Consider the following 17589-nt stretch of genomic DNA (forward strand, 5'->3'; position numbering starts at 1 on the left):
GTGTCGATCTACCTTTACGAAAACCATTCTGAGATTTATTTAGCAAGCCCCTTTGTTCTATAAAATAAGTTAATCTGCGCGTAACTATCTTTTCCATCCACTTGCACAAGTGAGATGTCAGTGCTATTGGTCTGTAATTGCCAGCATTTGCTAGGTCTTTACCAGGTTTACCAAAAGGTAGAATCAAAGCACTCTTCCAGCTGCTTGGCATTACACCTTCCCTCCAAATCTTATTAAATAATTTTAGAATTATTTCCAAGGCTTCTTCTGGTAATTGTCTAAACATAGCGTAGCATAGTTGGTCTTGACCTGGAGCAGTATACCCACTTCCCTCCAACGCTGTTTTCAGCTCCTGTATTGTAAACTCCATATCTAGAGGTGTTCCTTCATTGACCTTTTTCTTTTTAACTTCTGTATTTGCTGCTAAAATTTCTTCTTTTCTCTGTCTGTGCATCTCATGTAAATGGCGTCCGCTATGAACATTTGCAAACTTCTTCCCCAATAACTCAGCTTTCTCCTCGTTTGTAATTGCCCGATAGTCTCCATCTATCAAAACTGGGATTTTAACTGATTTTCTTTTCCCACTCATCTTTTTGATCATTGTCCAAACATCATGCAACTCTATTTCTCTTCCAATAGCTGAACTGCCTGAGGATGTCTACAAGCTCATATCCCCTAATACTCACAGCGCCACCTGCTGGCGAAAGGAAATCTGCGCTTTCTGACAAACAGCATCCGATTGACATGACTTTTACACGATGTGGTTTACAGTTGTTATAGAGCAACATAATACATGTTTGAGCGTGTTCTGTAGCGCCACACAGTGGACACAGGAAGCGGTGGACTATTTGCATTTTCCAGCATCAGGTGGCCGCGCAAGCCGGAGTCCCGCCGGCACCACCGACGTGCGGGAGGAGGCGAGGGCCCGTTCATCGCTGCTCGCAGCTTTAATTAGGGCCCGAGCACCGACGTAGTCGGAGCGGAGGACCTATTGTTATTCTAATGTTTTTTATTATTATTATTATTATTATCGTACCAGTTTCATCGCAAAAAGGAGGTGCTTGGGATACTGGGAATCTTTTGAAATTTGGCACAAAATTCAATCGTGGTGAAAATTCCAGTATTATTGGGGTGTCCAGCTGCGGCATGACATTTTGGCTCGATAGCGCCCCCTACAGAGTAGCCCCAACTTTGGGTTTCACCTAGCTGTATGAAATTTGGTAGGTGTGTGGAACGTGATGGGACGTACAAAAAAGTCAAAAGGAGGTATATCCTAAACCAAACAGGAAGTCGGCCATTTTGAATTTTATGACGTTTTTGGACCGTTTCAAGGCACCGTACTTTAACAAACTCCTCCAAGAGATTAAACCCGATTGCCTTCAGATTTGGTCAGTATGCTCTTGAGACCTTGGCAGTGAAACGATACTCAAAGATCAAAAAGTTATCGAACTATGTGTCCGTGGCGTGGCGGCAAAAAAACACCATTTGCCATGAAACAGGAAGTTGTTGTAACTCGGCTGTACATTGCCTAATCTGCTCCAAATTTCTCAGATGTCATAACATCTTGACCCTGAACACATGTATATGACAATTTAGAATCATAGTAATAGCGCCACCTAGTGGCAACTGGAAGTTGTACGTTTTGTACTTTGACATCCTGCTCCTCACTGATTATTCCAATCCCTCTAAAGTTTTGTCAGAAAAGCCTTAAGATGTTGATAATGCTTCATTGTGAAGATTGTAAGAAGTTGTCGAAGGGCGGCGACGTGGCGGCTCGGCGAACTTCGATCCTTCGCCATGAACGAATAAACTGATGTAACTCGACTCCGCATCATCAGATCTTTACCAGATTTCACATGTTTGATTAAACTCCAGGCCTGAAGACATCTGCAAGCCAATTTTGAGTCATAGTCATAGCGCCACCTACTGGCAACAGTAAGTTAAAGTCTTTATACTTTGGCTTGTTTCTCTTAGTTGGAAAATCAGATCAACATCAAATTTGTTCCACACAAATGTAAGAAGTTCATAATGCCAGTTCTCTAAGCTTTTGATGTTTCGTCGAACGCCGTTGCCGTGGTAACGCAGTCTTCGCCGTAAAAAACGATGGTCATTTGGAGAGGTTAAAAAAGCTCGAAACACAAGCAAACTTGACACACAGATCACAAGGCCAAAATGTAGTTCTATAATATGATTTTATTCAATCAGAGTGTTAAATCGGCTCAATAGCGCCCCCTACAAAATGTCGACGAAGCAGCCCTCGCAGTACGTTTCACATACATTAACAAAATTTGGTAGGCACATGTATCACATGTGGACTTAAATAAAAGTCTCTTGGGCCATGCCCTAAACCCAACCGGAAGTCAGCCATTTTGAATTTAGTCTGAATTTCTAGTGTTGTTTTTGCAATTTCCAGGCGCTCTACTTTAACAAACTCCTCCCAGGGAATTAATCAGATCAACTTAGAATTTGGTCAGAACAATCTAAAGACCTTTGTGATTAAAAGTTACTCAAAGCTTGTTGTTTCGTGAAATGCCGTTGCCGTGGCGACGCATTCCTCGCCATGAAAAACAAAGGTGTTTTTGAGGGGCTAAAAATACTCAAAACAAAATCAAACTTGTCACACACATTTAAAATCCTGAATGTAGTTATCTGATGTGATTTTAATGCTTCAGAGTGGCAACTCGGCTCGATAGCGCCCCCTCCAATATTTCGACGATGCAGCCCTCGCAGTACGTTTCACCTAGATGTATAACATTTGGTAAGCAGATGTATCACATGTGGATTTAAAAAAAAGTCTTAGGGGTCCATGCTCTAAACCCAACCGGAAGTCAGCCATTTCTAATTTTTTATGAATTTCTCGTGTATTTTTCCCATTTCCAGGTGCTGTACTACGAACTAGTCCTAGGTAATTAATCAGATCAGCTTAGAATTTGGTCAGAACAATCTAAAGACCTTTGTGATTAAAACTTTAGAATTCATCAAACATGGACTTGGTGTAGTGGCCATTTTACATGGTTCGCCATCATCCATCAAGCTGTTGTAACTCAACTGTACTTTGTCAAAACTGTCCCAAAGTTGACATGCTTGATTACTGTCATGATTTTAGGGCATCTGCATGCCAATATTAACTCATAGTCATAGCGCCACCTACTGGCAACCACGGACGTAAGCAGGATTCTATAATTACAGCGGCCCGAACACTGATCTTAAAAAAAGGGTTTGTGGACACACCATGAGAAAAAGACTTCTCTGATCTAAATATGTGCAAACTAAGATGCTTGGAGAACAAAAGTTAATCAACAGTGTTTTTCAAACCATGTCAGTGGGCATTAGTATAAATGATCTGTCTAGAGCTTCTACATGAGAATCAGGTTAAATATTACAATGAATGCTTCACACTACAATCTAAAGTTACAGAAGAGCTTAAAATGAAAACAGTGTTAAATTAAAGTGTTAAAGTAAAAACAAATGACACTGCTGTTCTGTTAACTTTCATGTAAGTCCAAATACAATCAGTAGGACACTGCAGGGAGTTGAACTCCATCCCAGTAACCTGACAGTCTGTTATGTTACAAATACTGAAGCACATTCACACATTCATTTTCTTAATGATCTTAACAGGCTTACATTTATGATTGTATCGGAGGTACACTCAAAACATTTGAGGCTTAAGACCTGGCAACATGGTCTTGCTATGCTGCTGGTCGACGCAGGAAATATCATCTAACTTGTGCATGCAGTGTATGATGGTCACAGAAATTTATTGCCGCATCAACCAGAGTCCTGCCAGTACCCTCGACGTGTGTGACGTTGCGAGGGCCCGATCAATGCTGCTTGCAGCTTTAATTTAATTTGTAATTCTTATTCAGCCCCTTCCCTCAGAAGGCAGAGCATCCTGAGGGAAGGGGCTAACAAAAGAGAAATGTCCAAAGTTAAGAAGATAGCAGCTCACATCCAAACTTCTCCAACACACACACACCATTACATACAATCACAACAAGCTTTGTGTTGTTTGAGTGTACTTCAGTGTGAGAAGCTTTCAGACAGAAGCAGTCATTAGCTCACTACTACTTATGATAACAACATATTATATTGATTATTATCAGGCAGTAAATGGAGGGGACATAATGCCTTGTGGAAAGACCCGCCCCCTACTCTGCCCTCGATTGGCTCCACCCTTCCAGGCGTTACAGGTGTCTGCTATATGCTAACTTTAGTCTAGCTAAGGTGGAAGAAGAGTGATTTTATTTTTTTGTTCCAGTAGTCCAAAGGTAGGCTACCCGGTCCGGAGATACCAGAAGGCTGAGCACCAACGCAGCAGAGAAACAGACCAGAAATGTAAGTTTTTTATAAGTTTCGTATAATATTTCATCATTAAATTCACCTCTGACAGTCTTTAACTGTGTCGTTGAGAATATTGGCAGCGTGACTGGTCGTTTATCCAGATATTTAGTAAGCTTTTATCAATTTATCTCAAATAATCAGTAAATATAATTAAATTTCCTTCAGAGGATTAGTAAAACCAAAACAAGTTCACCCAGATATTGAGTAAATCAAAATTACTTTTTCTCCGATACTTAGTAAATATAAATCAGTTTTGCTTTAGAAATTGATTTGGATATACTTATTATTATATATACTCTTTTTTTAATTTATTCAATTTTTTTTTATCAAACTTAAAATCTATTCAAATATATTAAGTGTCACTTTATTGCCATCATTTTTAAATATATGTATGTATATGTACGTGTGTGTGTATATATATATATACACACAAATAAATGTATGTATATATATAAATATATCCATAATTCTATGTATGTATCTATATAAGGTATATATATATATATATAGAGGCAGTGAGTCATGATTTCAGTGATGAATACATTGTGTTTCCTGTGAGTTCTTCACAATAAAAGCTCCCATTGTGATTGTCTTGTTGAGGTGTTTTAATGTGAAGCAGCATCAGCAGGAACTGTTGAGTCAGCATTAGCAGTAACGTGACGCTGCTCTGATCCGTCTGTAGGAGAGTGAACAGGAAACAGTGAGGCTGATATCACTGATCACATGCTGCATCGTTTCCTGTCTATTAGTCATGAGTGTGAATCTATGGAGGACTCTACCACCAACACTATAAAACACTGCACACAGAGACCATTACTGAATATACATTCATTACAGGAATATTGATTTACTACAATTATAATCAATGACTTATGATTAGATTCATTTTTGGGGGATTTTTAACTTGAATGTGTTTGATTTGACAAAGTTCAGGAAACATCATCACGTTTTCTAAACCAAGAGGAAACTTTCGTGGTGTTTTTATTTAAACATGGAGGCCGGTACAGTTCATGCAGTCAATAATTAATAACACATCGATTTATATTTTTCAGTAAGAAGTTTTCTATTTGATTGTAATAATCTTGAACTGTTTTGTGAAATTTCAATGAAATAGTTTTTCAGTTTTATTGTTTCTTCCGTGTGTTTATACCTGAAATGTTGACCTTACATGGTTCAACACGTTTTGAAATATTTTGTCACAAGTTTCAAAATCATTCAAGTATTTTTTTAAATCAAATTCAAACCTGTATTTGTTCACAATCCATTTGTATTTAGTCTGTAGTAGTGTTGCATTCCAGTTGCTGAGCGTTTTAATTTAATGTTATATGTAATGTTAATACGTTTGATGAATGCATTTGGATACTTTTAAATCACTTTTGTGTGTTACTTTATGAAAATATCAAAATAAGACATTTACAAAATAAGTATGTGTTTGGCATTGTAGACACTCTGAGGGATACTTGTCAAAGTATTAGTGATAATGAATAGTAGGGAAATAGATATATATATATATATATATATTTTTACAAATATGTGGTGGTGCCACCTGACATTTTTTAGTTGAAGTTAAAAAATACTGTTAAAAATATATTTAACCACTTTGAAAAGTGAACAAATGAGACCTTATTTTGTGAGTTTAAACACATTGTTCACAAATATGCATTACATCCAATTTGAAAAGAGTTATTTGTGGTTGACCCGTGTGTGTGTGTGTGTGTGTTCTCTGATTTAAAGATACAACAGAAATATTGTAATAAAACACATCATCTCTAATTCAGAGTCCTACCTGAGATCCACAACAACAACAGCAGCATCATCAACAGGTGATCCATGACGTCCAGGTGGACCATCTCTCTGCCCGTCTGTCTCTCTGATTGTCTCATGTGCTGTCCTCAGTTTATGTCTGCGTACAGGATGAGGTGGAGCTTTACTGAGACTCGTCTTTAGTTTTACAGATCATATTCACATCTTTCCGAACTGCGGTTGTGTGAAACTGATTATATCTGATTTCACAAGAAGCTGCTGACTGACTGCAGACATAGGAATGTTTCCATGACAACCAGGACAGGCTGAGATGTATATCAAATTAATGCTGTCGGTGTTTTCTCATGATTTCCGATAGATGTGTTAACATCAGCAGCTACAGCTACTAACTACGACTACTACTACTACTACTACTAGTCAGGAACTCTAAAATACTTCAATTTATTAGCTGTTGATATGGTGGTATTTGGTTCTTGTTCATTTGAATATTAATCAAAGTTACAAATTGATAGTTTAGTATTAGCAATGTTATGAGTCTACCTTAAATGGCTGAAAGGTTCCTTTGGTAAAAAATGTGATTTCCTGTTAATTACATTGTATCATTTTGATAATAAATAATTACTTTTAGTAGACATTTTCATTCCTTTTTGAACTACTGAACCAACATCATTGTGGTTCCCCATTATTATTGAAATCTAATGTTTTTAAACATTGAGTTCTATTGATAACATTTATTATATTTGTCATTTCCTAACAACCAGACCAGCTCAAACTTCAACATAATGGTGTCCCGTGTGAGGCGTAGTACTGTTTGTAATCATCCATAATAGTGATTTCATAATTGTGAAATATTCATTGGTCAATGCCAACATTTTAGATTCCACTTCTAAACTTAAAAAAGTGTTTAAATTCATTAGAACTAAACACAACGGTGTCGTCCGCATAGAAACTATATTTTGTATTAAAAAGTTTAATTTGTCAGAATTTTATAAAGATAAAATACAAAAAGAATCCCTCTCTCAATGATCTCTTATGGCCCACTAGAAGTGTGTGGTGGGGTCTGTTTTCTCTGTTCTTCGGGATGTTTCTGGGTGTCATGTGTGTCCTCCAGTCAAAGTACCGATCCACATTCAGAGTGAACAGTGACGGTTTGAATTCAAGCAGTGACTACAACAACCAGCTATTACTACAACACATGTGCACAAAATAATCACAGAACGTGCTGCTTAAAATATAAGAGTTTACTTCTTTACCATCACTGATTAACACCAATGCTGTCCACGTGTTCACTGAGGGGTTTGTTTGCCCATTTCGTGGAGCTTCAATGATTATTAAATGGATTACCTTCAATTCAGCAATTAAATCATCAATAAATTATATTGTTATATTCAGTTATTCAGCGATTTCAACATTCGTTGCCTTAATGGAAGACTATGAGACTTCTTTAACCCTTGAAATGAGAAATAAAGAGTTGTGTCTTCCTATATTGTTCATTTCATTATCAATTAAATAGTCACAACATTAAGTGTTTGTTCAGGGCGGTCTTAAACAAAAGTTCAAATTCATGTATTTTGCTCCTCTATTAGAGACTTCATTATTTATGTATTTTTTTTTAGGTAAAAGACACACAAAATCACACAGAAAATCAGTTTATATACAAACAAGTTTTATGAAAAAATTGTTTGAACTAACATGAACTAACAGAATCAGAATGTGAGGAATCCTGATTCTGATTTTATTCCCGTTTTCAGGAAAAAAAAGAAAAAAATTTACAAAAAGTAAAAACATTTTAGAAAAGTTCGACAACTTAAATAAATAAACAAATGATGAGGAATGTCTCTTACTAAAGAAATATAACAGAATGTACAAAATATATATATATAAAAAATATATATATTTGCATTGACCGTGCATTTAACACCCAGAGACCGAGGGCAGAGAGAAGACGTTGTAGTTTATCAACACAAAACATTTAACAACAGAAACAATCAACCAACCGTCTCCATGAACCGACACTGTAGAAAAATAAAGCTTTACCTGAAGAGGGGAGCAGACATATTCAAAAAAACATATCTTTTCCGACTCCTGATCTGCAGCTTTTCAAACTCAAGGCACTCTGAACACGAACCCTCGACGAGTGTCGAGCCTCTACGAGGAACTGCTCCGTCCCCCGTGAACAGCAGGGGGTCACTGTGGAGCACACAGAGTCACTCAGAGAAAAAAAAAAAAAAAAACTCTTCCCAGCAGCCAAACGCTGACCAATCAGAGGCTCTGCTGGCTGGGGGAGGAGTCAGGTGTGATGGGGTTGGCAGCGTTGGCAGCGTTGGCAGCGTTGGCAGCGTCGGCGGCGTCGGCGGCGTCTGTGCGCTGCCCGTCGCTGCCAGTCACCCACGTGTGGAGGAGGATCTGCTCCAGGGTTGGCCGGTCTGACAGCTGCTGGCTCAGGCACCAGCCAATCAGCTGCTGGCACTCTGAAGTAAAAACAAACAAGGAGGAGATGAAGAACACTCATCTCTGGTTTTGTTCCGACTTCGATGTAAAAACCTGGTCGCGTGATCTCGTCACGCTCCGGCTCACCTGAGGAGACGTCGCGTCTGAAGTAGATCCGTCCTCTCAGGATCTCCTTGTCCTGTTGGAAGGGGATGTCCCCGCACACCATGTCGTACAGCAGCACGCCGAGAGACCACACTGTAGCCGAGCGACCGTGGTACAGACGGAACCGGATCCACTCCGGAGGACCATACACCAGCGTGCCTGGAGGGAGGAGAGTTACATCACTACAGGTGTAATGTTCAGAAATTTCTCAAACAGAGAGGAAGAAGGCCATAGTGGAGAAGAAGGCCACTGAGGAGAAGAAGCAGCAGCCCCCCCCCCCCCCCCCCCCCCCTTGCACTCTTTGTTCCATCAGCAAGCAGGGCAGGAGTCAGCAGGTCCAGGTCAAAATCAAAAGTATTTAATATTGTTAACAGAAGCCAAAACAATCACAAACCAAATTACACTATCGATAGTAAAATATTTCAAGAAATATGAGACCCCGTTCATACCACAGGACAGATAGATGTATCTGCCCCATGGTACGAAGGAAGTCTGATTCTCTCAGGGGACAAACAGCTCCTTTGCCCCCCCAGAGTTACATTCCTCAACCTATCGATCAGCTCCTCGATTGGCTGAAGTCCAATGGGCTCCTCCTTGGATCCTGACCCATTGTCCTGGGCAGACACCTCTGTGAACTACCCACTTCCCCCGCAGATTTACACCTTCTGACATTCCTCAAACCCCCATCACAGACTCAATATACATTCAATGACCACACTCCTTGGTTTAACACTTCCTAAGTAAACACACTGTGACACATAATATCCAGCACTAGGAATGCTTTAAAACTTAAAATTCCTCACACAGGTACAGTGTGTGTCAGAGTGGAGCAGGAAGTGACGGATCACCATCGTGCGGGAAAATACTCCCGGAGACGCTGACGACATTACAGAACCGGTGCATGATGGGACGGTAGTCACTGACCCAAAACACCTTCCCAATATTTTAAAACGTCTAGATTTTCAGAAACAATCCCCACAGCTCTTCAGATTCTCTCAGCTGATCGGACTCACCATTGAACTCGGTGAAAGCCTCGTCTTTGAGGAGGGCCCCCGAGCCGAAGTCGATCAGTTTGAGCTGCCCGGTCCTCAGGTCCACCAGCAGGTTCTCGTCCTTGATGTCCTGGCTCAGCTCGGGACGCTCCATCACCATCAGCCAGCCGTCCGCCTGCTCCCACCAGTCCAGCAGACGCACCACGCCGCCGAACGCCCCGCCCACTTTCTTCAACATCACCACCTCCAGAGGAACCACAGCGCCACACTGAGGAAGAAACGGATCATCAGCTCGCTGTGCATGAATTAAAATGCATGCAATTACTAAATGTGGGACTAATTAGTCTTTTGTGCTGGTAAATAATGCGTTTTAATTGTTCATTGTTGTCATCTTGTACACGGGCATTTTTCATAAAAGGATGAATGAACTAACATAGTAGCTGAAGTGGTGGTTAAACTGACAGGAAGTTGTTATACAACAGTTATATCTGCATGTATGATCTCACCAGAGAGCCCCACCCCGTCACTCTGTCTCTGCACACGTGCTTCACAGCAACCTGCATGTAAACAAACGCCATCAACACACCGTACAGTTATAACATACTATATAAGAGGGTAGATGATGGTTATCTGTAAAAACACATCATCAACTGCCATAATATCAATCTCTGACTGTTAACAGTCACACAAAGCTCTTTGTTTTTCTTCAATATTGAATTAAAAAGCATTCCCCCACCAGTTTTTGGATAATTTCATAAAAATATGATCAATCATGTAACTATTACCGTTTCCTCAAAGAGAATAAAGCGAAGTAACACGATTGATTTTCACTATAAGAGGAAGTGTAAGCGTCACAGACCACGTTTCTTTGTGAAAACAAAGACCACATGCCAGGCACACCCGGGATGAGTCAAGTTACACAGCTGACATGAGGGGAAACTGGAAGTAAGGTGGAATAGTCACCGCCTTCCAAATAAAAGCCAAACCATAATGCGCAGTTGGTTTTCACACATGGGAATTTACCTCGGTGTTTTGGTTCTGAACAATAAATATATGAAGAGAAAATTAAATGAAGTAAGAAAAACATCACAAAATAGAAATGTAGGTAAATAAGAAAGTAGAATATGGGAAAAAAAAAATAATATATGTGAAATATATCTGTTATCTACAACAGCTAGGATAATCGGAAGATGTTTTAGTTTTAGTCAATTTACAATTCAAATAACTTGCTAATATTTTGTAACGCTTTAGTGCTGCTTTTATTTTTGAAGGCAGAAACCGGAAGCCCAGCCGCCTGCGGTGTGTGTAGCTTGACGCGTGCTCGCCCAGCAGCGGCCATGTGCTGTGGGACCAAAACAAAGCGGCTCTCCGCGCTCTTCTTACCGGCAGCCCGTCGGAGAGGCGCGCGGCCGAGTAGACGGTGCCGAACCCCCCCCCCTGCCGAGCACCGAGCCCAGTCGGTACAGCTTCTCAAACGGCTGCTTCTCCTCCGCTTTGACTAAAGAATAAATACAAACTAGAAAATGCATTTCCTGCTAAAAATGCGTTGGAATGCTGAAAGCTGAAATGAATTGCAAAAACATTGCTGAAAATACAGAAATGAGAGACTACCTGTCTGAAAAATGTTGAAGCCCGAAAGCATTTAAACTGCACTGCTGAAAACCCTTCTATTGAAACGTCTAACTATGGTGTCTGTAGCAGAAAGTATGAGAAAGAAGAAGGCTTTGAACGTTGAAGAAGTTTAACAGGATTTGAAGATTTTCTCCATAGATATCCCATTCAAAACAAATTGCAAACAGCTTAATATTATAAATAGTTTAAAGATTACAAATATGAAGTCATATCACCCTCTCCTGAAAGAGCTGAACATTTTGATATTCTAACGGTTTCTGTGGCTTAAACAATGTCAGCAGTAGTGATATTTGTAGTAGTAGTAGTAGAAGTTGTAGTTGTAGTAGAAGTATTATCATTAGTAGAAGTACTAGTAGCATTAGAATAAGTACTAGTAGTAGCAGTAGTGATATTTGTAGTAGGAGTAGTAGTAGTAGTAGTAGAAGTATTATTAGTAGTAGAAGTATTAGTAATTAGAAGAAGTAGTAGAAGTAGTAGTATCAGTTGTCGTAGTAATAGCTGTAGTAGTGGTCGTAGTATTTAATATAACAGTAGTAGTAGTCGTAGTAGTAGTAGTTGTAATGGCAGTATTTGAAGTAGCAGTAATAGCAGTAGTAGTAGTACTATAGCAGTCCTACTAATAGCTGTAGTAGTATTAGTACTGGTAGTAGCATGAATAGCAGTAGTAGTAGTAGCAGTTGTAGTATAAGTAATTGTAGTGGTAGGAATAGCAGTAGTGGTAGTAATAATATTGATAGTAGCAGTAATAGTAGTAGTAGTAGCAACAGCAAAAGTTGGAGTTGTAGTAGTAGTAGTATTAGCAGTAGTAGTAATACTAGAAATATTAGCAGCAGTAGTAGTAGTTGTCACAGTATTAATAACAGCATTAATTATTTCAACAAAAAAGCCTCATTTTGAGCTTAATGTTTAAATACAGTTAATCCATGGGGCTTTTATTTTGAAAGAGTTGGGCTGGGTGGGGGAGAGAGGAGGAGAGGACACAGAATCGGAATGTATGAAACACACAAACAGAGGTTATTAAATGACAGGATTCATTCACAGAAAGGGAGAGAGAGAGACAGGCAGACAGACAGACAGATGGACTGAGTGTGTAGAGAGAGACAGACAGACAGACACAGAGAGAGAGAGAGAGAGAGAGAGAGAGAGAGTGTGTGTGTGTGTGTTACTGGTTCCCACGGTGACGACGCAGCGGTTGGAGAGTCAATGAGTCTGTGTGTTTATAAACATCAGTAATTAGCTCAAGCACGAACACCTGGCAGCCTGGCAGCCTTTTCATGAGAAAAAGACTGGAAAACACCTGTCAAACAAAACCACAAACCCCCATAACCATACCCCCTATTTTTCCAATATTAATACTGGAGCGCAAGGATGACTTGAAGAACAGATCATGCGAAAATTGGATCTGTAGTGTAAAAAAAAGTGGCTTCAATGGCGATTTAGAAATGGGGTACGGTTGTCTGTGCAAGACTTTTTTGAAGTACGTTTTAACATTGGGGTCTATGGAGGAGAAAGTTGGTTTTCCTCTCAATTAAAGGCTTTTGTTCCAAATGTGTAAATATGTGGGATTCCACAGTCATTTGTCTACGACAAGGACAAGATTAGCTACGTTTCCATCCAAAAATTATGCATGAAGAGTGAAAATTGAGGAGTTAGTGGCAAAAGACAAATATTTTTTTCACAGGAATCTCAAGCTCCTCTTCACTCTAGCGGTGACATCACGCACTCTAAGCTGCGCAATACACACCCATTATAAAAGCAGAAAAGGACTGAAAAACACATAAAAGCAAAATTGCTACAGTTCAAAAAGTGTAAAAGATATCAAAATGATTATAACATACAATGATTGATCAGGGTTTTCTCAACATTCAAAAGTTTAAATGGTGTCTGTAGCTGAAAGTATGAGGAAGTAGAAGGATTTGAAAGTTGAAGAAGTTTAAGAGGATTTAAAAATATTCGCCATAGACATCCCATTCAAAAAATAGGTTGCAAAAAGCTTCATAATTCAAAAAGTTGAAAGATTGAAAATATGAAGAGACATAGCACACATGAGCTGAAAGAGCTGAACATTTACATAGTTGAACGGTTTCTGTAGCTTAAAAACTGAAGAAGAAGAAGAGTTTCAAGCGCGACGGAAGAAATAGTGGAATAAAGATTCGAAGAACAATACTTAAAATGCTGAATCAGCATGGCTGTCATAGACTGCATCATATATGATGAAGAGGCCCAGATGGTGTATATGTGGCACAACAAGTCATATGTCGTTCAGAAAGTACAATAATTGTTTGGGTGTAATGTAAGTTAAGAGAGTTTACTATGTTTCCTATGTGTTTATGAGGAGGAAGTGTTAATTGTAGTTAAAATTGAGGGTACAGCGTTATTTATCATCAGCTACATGTTAGGCAGTAGATCCAGTGGATCGCCAGTAGGTGTCAGTGTTGCGACATAAGCAGTGTCTGTGACGGAGAGCCACACTGAAGTCTCGCGAGGATGAGAATCTCTGTACAGGATAGAAGTGGAACGCGCTGTGGAGCGACTGTACACCTAAATGTATATTTTTGTATGTTACAGAGCACTTTCATTAAATGTGTAGCACCAGATTGAGCCTGTGTGACGTCATTCTGTGCACGCTACATATAGTGCTGGGTCACGTGGTGCAATTCTCCTGAAACTTGGTGTGCGTGTTAGTATGAAGCCAGAGCAGGTGTGTGTCAAGTTTGGTGGCTTTAGCTTGTTCCTATGGCATGGCTGTCATGTGGGCATGAATGATTTGATAGCAAGGGTGTGTTCTGGAGGCTAAGCAAAAACCCTACAGATGGCCATACTGAGCAATTTACTGAGGAGCATGGGGGAATGAATGCCTTCAAGGCTGGAGCGACTGCCCCCCGATTCCTCTACTTCAGGGCGGGGCGGTTCCACGCCATTTCAGCAGGCAGCAGCAGCAGATAACAGGCAAACAGTTTGCCTCTCCCCGAATTGCATGATGAAATACCGTATCTAAATGGCTCTTTTTCCTTCCTTTTCTTTTTTCTAGATATGACTCGCACAAAGATGGTTCACGCTTGCCCTCTCTGTCAGAAAGTATGTGCGGCCATGCCCCACCATCTGAAAAATGAAAGGCCACCTCGAGCTGGACCGTGGTGCTCGGGAGCTACAACAAAAGGCAGCCAAATATCAGGTGACGGTGATGCATCTGGCGCAGTTGAGAGCCTCGAACCCTGCCGTCCCCATGCACACGGAGATGGACTTGAGTCCAGAACATGAGCACGATCCTCAATAAACGTTTCAGAGAGCAGGTATGAATTTGTCACACACTTGCCCATGGCAGCATAGTCACGTGCCTTACGGGTTTGGTGAGCGAAACTCTAGGCTCTAGGCTATCAAGAAAAGAAAGAGGACAGGAGTGGGGTTGTATTGAAGACCAACTCTGACTGGATGATCTGTGAAACCTGACACTCTGAGTTGAAGAGACCACCACCTGACCTGGGAGTGTCTAAGAGTGTCGGAGAAAGTACAAAAAAATGAAATGCAAAGATTTTTTTTCCGGTTTCATACTACAATATCAACAAGGCCATCTTTCCATCTACATGGACTGGAGAGGGAACGATGAAAATGTGAAAAGGAGTGTGCAGGATGGCGAGAGAGGAAAAGTATGATGGCATGGAAGAGAGGGGAAGGATAAAGGTATGAAGAGACATGAAATAACGTCAGAACGAAAACAATCTATCACATCTGTCTTTTCTCTGATAATGATCAACAAGTATGCCCAACAAATGGAAATGCTTGAGAAAAATGGTTGCTAATCTATTTCTGGTCAAAACAACTCAAGTCAAAACCTCTAGCATCCCTAAAACATGGGGGGAAATAATGAAAGTGATAAGAATATTAACATTTACGTTATCTCATCATTGTTTGTTCTTTAAATTTCCATGATGACAGCGGGCTCACTTTGGGGGTCACGTTGCCCCCCTGAGCTGCTCAGCCAATCAGAGTATGGGGTTTGGTAAAGCTTCTCAGAACGGCCCACCTCTGGCCTGTCGACACTCATCTTCAGACACGGTAAAAGCAGGTCCCTCTCTCTCTGTGTTTACCTCCGTTACTTTTAATGGAAATTGAATGAAAAAAAGTGTGACACCTCTCTGCAATTAGCGCAATCATTTGCGCCCTGTCAGTTATGTGAACTGATACAGTAGTGTGTCAGTGGAATTATTCATTAGAATTAGTTGCTTCGCCTGGTTTAAGTGTTTGAACCGTCAAAGTTCTCCTGTTTTGTCACGCTTTTAGAAAGTTTGGACTTTAAAAAGGCATTACATGTTTACCCCAAACGTTTGCGCTGATTCAAGACGGGGGGAGGAGGAGGGGGGGCTGCGCCATTGTTAGAGGTGTTAGAGGAGGTTGCTGATTCATGAAGCATATCGGGTCAGAGTTAGGTAAGGGTGTGATAACCACCATGACTGAATCGGTTTCCTATCACAGACAATCTTTCTGCTTTGACCGTGTTTCTCCAAACTTTATTCTTTCCAGATTGCTCAAGTGAAGAGAAGACAATGGCAGAAGAAACTAAGAAGTAAGATTTGGTTGTGTCGTTAATGTTCCCTTCAGTGGATTTCTCTGCATTTTGAGTTGAAGAATTCCTTATTTCAATGTTAATGAAATGTTCATTTCAATAATAATTCAATGTCCAACCTTTTGTCATCATCTTGAAGGTCCCCACAGGTGGAACATCTGGGTCATCACCAACACCAGAGGATGGACTTTCAGGGGATAATATCTCTGTGTTGCTCTCAAAGTCCAGGCTTGTTTCCTATAAGGGAAAAACAAAACAATATAAAGCACTGGCAGTAGTTACTGTTATACATTGAAGAAGGATATGAAACCCTTGTAGTTTTAAGTAAAGGTACATGATAACAACACAGCGGTGAATGTATGGTTGGGACCATGTTTGCCATTTTTTCCCATGTGATGAAAATATGACAACCTAACTCATTCTGATACAAACTGTACATTATAAAAAAGTGAATGGGCTGCAAACAAGCAGATATCAAGAGTAGATACATGCTGCAAGTTCCAAATGCAGTAGATTTTCCCATTAGTAACAATGGCAAAGTAAAATGTGAGGCGCTGCCCAGGTGTAGACATTGTAGCCAAATGTTAGGTTTGGTGAATGCATATAGCTTGCACACAACCACTAATGAATTATTTTGTCTCAAAACACCCACAACTCAAATATAGTGCAATCTCATTGTAGCTGCACATATAGCTGGGGCTCTACCCAATGTCATTTTTTGACATTTGTTTGAGGTTTACGGATGAAGCTCAGAATGTCTGTCATCTGCTTATGTCGTCATCACCCAAAAAATGTATTTCTCAAACAAAATTGTCATTGAATGAAGTGATTCATCAAATGAAATGAGGTAGTCCTTTTTATTAAATGAACTTCCTTGAATGAAAATAACTTTTGTTCACAAAATGACATAACAATAGGTGCAGAGTGCCGTGGTGCTTGCTGTCAATGAGAGAGAGAGTGACAGAGAGAGGGGAAGGGAAGGTAAAAGGTGGACTATTGCATGCAATGTTCCTTTAACTTTCTTTTGCTATACTGAATAGTTTGAAGCTTTTAAGCATCATTCATAACGTTGACACTCAAGTTACTAATATTAATAACTTACAGAAACATTGAATGCAATAGTACACCTTTCACCTTCTTTCTCACTCACACACACACAGCGAGTGACGCAGTCCTCATCTCTGTAATTGTCCAGTCCAAAACTCAAAATTGATTGAAAAAAGAACATGTTTTATTGAACAAACTATTGTGCATCAATCCATATTTTTTGGAGTTAAGGCTTTCGCTTTCGATTATACGCAAATCTTTTATTTGCGTATAATAGTTGTGTAGAATGGAGTTTGTAGTTTGTAAAAATGTGTTAGATTGTACGTTTTACCCAGATCTTTTATTTTTTGGGGGGATATTCATATTCATATTCATAAATTGTACACATGCATAAATGGACTTTTTTCGACGGTAAATGCTACAGCGGACCCGAATTCGGGTCCGTCGGGCTTTAACACAATGAATGAATAGACATGCAAAAAAAAAAAAAAGCAGTGGAGAATTCAAATGTTGATTTAGAATTTGCCTATCATCTTTTATGATTGAAGATTTGAAGCTTCCAACTCTACAGTACAGCCAGCAAGTAATCATTTCTGATTACCTGGGTGGATACTTGCATTGTAACTGGCAAATAACAATAACAGGGTGAAG

General features: G+C 39.8%; 1 pseudogene; it reads right to left on the bottom strand.

The window, feature by feature from the left end:
* Positions 1-7741: 7741 nt before the first annotated feature.
* LOC137888937 (serine/threonine-protein kinase pim-3-like) lies at positions 7742-16264 on the bottom strand (annotated as a pseudogene).
* Positions 16265-17589: the final 1325 nt, after the last annotated feature.

The sequence above is a fragment of the Cebidichthys violaceus genome, unplaced genomic scaffold (assembly GCF_023349555.1).
Source record: "Cebidichthys violaceus isolate CVI_PGR_0920_01 unplaced genomic scaffold, fCebVio1.0.p SCAF_107, whole genome shotgun sequence".
Classification (NCBI taxonomy): Eukaryota; Metazoa; Chordata; class Actinopteri; order Perciformes; family Stichaeidae; genus Cebidichthys; species Cebidichthys violaceus.